This window comes from Pelobates fuscus, chromosome 8 (genome assembly GCF_036172605.1).
Source record: "Pelobates fuscus isolate aPelFus1 chromosome 8, aPelFus1.pri, whole genome shotgun sequence".
NCBI lineage: Eukaryota > Metazoa > Chordata > Amphibia > Anura > Pelobatidae > Pelobates > Pelobates fuscus.
The window spans coordinates 61,359,475-61,365,008 of record NC_086324.1 but is presented as its reverse complement, the minus strand read 5'-3'; positions in this window follow the sequence as shown (position 1 = coordinate 61,365,008).

Here is a 5,534-nt window from a genome sequence, read left to right as displayed (position 1 = left end):
TTGTGGACGAGACTTGGCCTTGCTGGATCTACGGTACGTATTATTACAAAGTACTATCAGGTTTGCTGACGCTGCATATGCTTCGGGCACTCCCTTTAGACTCACAAGATGTTTTCATTACTAAGATTCCAATGAAATGAAACTATATTGTACTTTGATTTGCTATCAACCGGTTTTGGTAATTAAAGAGTCGTAATTAGACTTTTGTTCACCCAACATTACACAGGTTATACATACAAATACACTGAATATATAAAATAAAAATCCAGGATTAGATAAAGAAAGAAGAGGAAAAGACTCAACAAAATGTTTAAAATACTTTGTGGAAGTGGAAAAAATATTAGTATTGAATTGGTAAAAGCTGGGACGAATGAGGGTAACAAGGAGAAAAATGAATGAGTGAGGATGAGAAAATATGAGTTGGAGAAATGGTGAGAAAAAACATGCATTTTACATGAAATTATTTAATCAAATACATATTTATTAAAATCAGATTAGTTTTGGACATCTGGTAGGCCTGTATTATGAGCTTTCAGTTTCAGCTTTTCCTACAGTCGGGTGAAAACATTGTGTGTACATTGTCCTTTTGTTGGAGAATTGTTCTCATCTTCACTGTCAGTACTAGATGCAAAAATCACATCATGTGTTAATATCTATTCAGTAATAATATAAATGCAATATTGAACAACATTTCATGGATAAATATATCAACATGTTATGACAATAATGGTAAAGATATAGAATGGGATATTTGTAAACATGGATGAGGGGAAAGCTTCACATCACCGCATGTTCTGTAGTGCAAAGCTGCAAAAAGCTTTTAATCGATTCAGTAATAAAAAAAACAGATTTCACATCAGTTCATTCATTTTGACTTTCATTTTCATGCAGAAAATTATATATCGCTGATGTATGAATACAGATGGTCATGCAGCTCTAATTACAGCTCTTCATACCCTGATCAGCCACAACATTAAAACCACTTGCCCTGTGGAGGAGCGAAAGTGAACAGTCCCTAGGTAGTGGACTGGCCGCTAATTGGAAGCTAGATGGGGCGACGAGAGAGAGAACAGCCGAGCCGCTGAGGGTGTGACTGGAGCCCCGTGGGCATGCTCTTAATCCCCTTCTCACCCAACCACATGAGCCGCCAGGGCCCGAGGGTGGTCCTGTTGATGGACGCAAGACGGCCGGGCTTCTACAATTTCTATGAGATTTTCTTCTTTTCTCTTAACTATCTATCTTCATTCTTCTCTTTGTCTTTTTTCTACCTCCTTTGAGGTATATAAGCTACACTTAAAGGACCACTATAGTGCCAGGAAAACATACTCATTTTCCTGGCTTTATAGGGTCCTTGGGTCCCCCTCAACCTCTGGGTCCCCCTCCCTCCGGGCTCTAGGGTGAGGAAGGGGTTAAATCCTACCTTTTTCCAGAGCCGGGCTCCCTCGGCGCTGGGGAATCTCCTCTTTCTTCTGCCGTCATCGGCTGAATGCGCATGCGCGGCAAGAGCCGTGCGCACATTCAGCCAGTCTCATAGGAAAGCATTCTCAATGCTTTCCTATGGACGCTGGCGTCTTCTCACTGTGAAAATCACATTGAGAAGCACTTTTAGCGGCTGTCAATGAGACAGCCACTAGAGGCTGGATTAACCCATTTGTAAACATAGCAGTTTCTCTGAAACTGCTATGTTTACAGCAGGCAGGGTTAATCCTAGATGGACCTGGCACCCAGACCACTTCATTGAGCTGAGGTGGTCTGGGTGCCTATAGTGGTCCTTTAAGGTAGGAACAAGATAACTGCTCAAACGGCATCAATGACCCACAGACAAATGCAAAAGTGAGCTATAATGTGTTAGGACTGATGCGTTAAGTCAACATTAGAGTTCTTATGTCTAAGTTCCTTTTGCCCATATAGGCATTTTAAACAATATAAAACTCAAAATGTGACGATAGCAACTAACTGGGGACCTACGGGCTTGGAAACGTGGTTACATGTATATTATGTACAACAGTTGCCTGTGTTAGATATTGTTTTGTATTATGAAGGTCTTGGTATTATTGGATTTCAATGTAATCACTGATTATGCTATTAGTCACACAAAAATAAAGAACTGAAAAAAATAAAACGACTTGCCTAATATCGTGTAAAATCCCCTTGTGCTGCCAAAACAGCTCTGATGTGTCTGGGGGTGAACTCCACAAGAACTCTGAACATGTCCTGTATTTTCTGGCACCAAGACATTAGCAGGAGATCCTTTAAGTCTGGCAAGTTGCAAGGTGGGGTGTCTGTGAATCAGATTTGTTTATCCAGCACATCCCATAAATGCTGAATCGGATTTAAATCTGGGGAATTTGAAGGCCAAGGCAACACCTTGAACTCTTTGTCATGTGCCTCAAACCATTCCTGAACAATGTTTGCAGTGTGAAAGGGTGCATTATCCTGCTGAAAGAGGCCACTGCACTCAGGGAACACCATTGCAATGAAGGGTTGTGGTCTGCAAATAATCTATAGGTATGTGGTATGTGTCAAAGTACCATCCACATGAATGCCAGGACCCAGGGTTTCCCTGCAGAAAATTGCCCAGAGCATAGCACTGCCTCCACTGGCCTACCTTATTCCAAAAGTACGTCCTGCTGCCAACTCTTCCATAGGTAAAGTACGTGCAAGCACGCGGCCATCCACCCGATCTAAAAGAAAACATGATTCATCAGACCAGGCAACCTTCTTCCATTCCTCATATCCCCATTGTACACACTTATGGCAATGGACAGGGGTCATCATGGGCACTCTGACTGGACTGCATCTACGCAGTTCCATACGCAGCAATCTGAGATGCACTGTGTTCTGACACCTATCATGGCCAGCATTAAGTTTTTCAGCAATTTAACCTACATTAACTCTTCTGTGTGATCGAACCAGACAGGCTAGCCTTCACTCCCCATGTACATCAGTGAGCCTTGGGCACCCATACCCCAGAAGCCGGTTCACCTGTTTTTCTTCCTTGCACTACTTTTGGTAGGTATTAACCACTGCATTCTGGGAACACCCTAAAAGACTTGCCATTTTGGAGATGCTCAGTCATCTAGCCATGGCTTGTCAAAGTCACTCAGATCTTTTTGCTTGCCTATTTTTCCTGCTTCTAACACACACATTCAAGAACTGACTGCCCACTTGCTGTATAATATATCACACCCCTAGATAGGTGCCATTGTAAGGATATAAGCAATGTTATTCACTTCACCTATAAGCGGTCTTAATATTGTGGCTGAACTGCGTATATATTTCAAAAGAGTTTTCTTAAATTTCACAGCAAATTCACATTATTGTGTGTACACTGCGGGGCACTCAATGCATTCAAACATAAAGCATTGCATTACAGAGTTTCACAGCAATAAAGCCCAGGGGACAGTCCATATTTTGGGCCCAAATCCCTTAACCCCTTTTTTCTCATAATGCCCTTCTTTTGTCAGACCTCCATACTGTTGGTGTGGCTGAGTGTATACCAGAGCTACACAGCAAAAATACTCGGAGTAAAGTGTCTTTAAACTACAATAAATGTGTTTAGAAATCAGTCTGTCTAAATAAGATACACTGTTTTAATTACATTTTAGTTGCATAAATTGTTATTAGTAAATCACCTTCAATTTATCTGAACAGCCAGCCCCTGGCTACACCCCCACTCACACCACTAAAATAAAAGTTTCCCTCTCTGTCCATTTGAAATGTTGGGATGTGTGAGGTAGTGTGGTGTTTTATGGGTTGTAAATATTTGTGTGTAAATACATTTATTAACTCTATCCACCCTTTTTGCATCCTTCCACATTTTTCTTCTCTCCATACCTCTCCACTATTTTTGTTTTCTCCTGGCCCTCTGCTCCTTGTCTACAATGACTCACTTTTTTTTTTTAAAACTATATACTACTTGTTTAACGGTTTAGCGTAGCCGAGTTATGCTGTGATGGCCTGCTTCCCTTGCTGGTTTCTTCCCTCTGCCTAGTGGAGGAACTAATAAGCAAAGAGCCCTGGTGCACACACAACAAGATTTATCAAATGACATGACAATCTGGTTCAGTTCTAGCAAAGCCAGGCCAGCCACTGCAAATGAGGTTGAGAAATAGAAAAACAGTCAGGGTTTAACTAAAAAAAAACATGAATTGCAAAACTAAGGCGGAAATAGTCAAGCTGTGACTAGAACCAAGTTAGATCATTAAGATTAGCCTAATTTTTGCCATTTGAATTTAAATTGCTATAATTCAGTGTTTAGTAAATAACTGATTAATTCATTTCTCCTCTTCCATGTATGTTTTATATTTGTTGAATGCCAGGTACAAAGGACAGAGCTCATAATAACGATTGACAGGGATTGAAGATGATGGCACCAAGATGTAGGCTAAAAAGATGCAGATTTCTACATTTAATTTTATTTTATATACTTCGCATAAGAATATTTGTTCAATACATGGTATGAGTATATATTACTAAAAATGACAAAACCCCGCTTTTTATGGTGCTTAGTGTTCCTTGAGCACCTACTGTTATTTCTGTTAGAGTATTTAGTGGCTGTGATTTGTAAAAAAAAAAAAAAAATGTTGGCGCTATAAGACAGCAGGAACACTCAATTCCAGGTTGCCTGATCAATTCTTTCCATATTGTGTTACTTTGTATTGGACATACTCTCATTTGCATGTCTTCACAGCTCTGCAGAATATATTGGTGCCTTATAAATAAAATTAAAAATAGCATTTACCATTAAACAAGAGCACTAAAATTGGCTTTGTCACCACCTCCCCATCCAAAATTAGTATTTCATAAAGATAAAATATTTATGAAGCACTCACATTGACTGTGATGGAATCTCACTGGAACTTTGTCTTAGTATTTTTCCTACGCTTTACAAAAAGTGAAGCTACCTCTGTCTCTGTTGGATACCACGATCTCCCCAGATTCCCCATAGACCTCAGTATGTAGTACTATCAATGAGAGTGCCAGGAGCAGAAGAGGACCAATAGGAAAATATGGCGGTGGTCAGAAGCGATAGGTTAAGGAAAGTAAAACTCACCTTCCCCTACCCGGTTCCTTGACCCCACACTGCCAGCGTAGCAGTCACCATCTGACCATCTGAGGTCTTTGCAAACTGCATATGGCGACAAAGACGCTATAACCTGCATTTGTGATATCTGAGAAGGGAGCTGGACTGCAGGCCGCAGGGGACGCGGTTAAGAGTTAAATTACTCGAAAACAATTTGCCTATTTAGTGTGGAATAGCATCAGAGTACTCCTGGCACCAAAACCACTATTCCTGCTCACTGGTGAAGACTATGGAACGTTATGTATAAGATAAACTCTGTATTACAGGTGTAATACAATCTGTAACCACAAGATGTCGCCAAAGCATTACATTTTATTTTTTTGTATTAGCCTCCAAAATTAATCAGAATATACATTGTATAATAAACTGGATACACATGTCAATAAATGTTATTTCAGCTCAGAGATAGCAGAACCAAAGTCTGCGAGACGGAAATGGCCGGAATGCG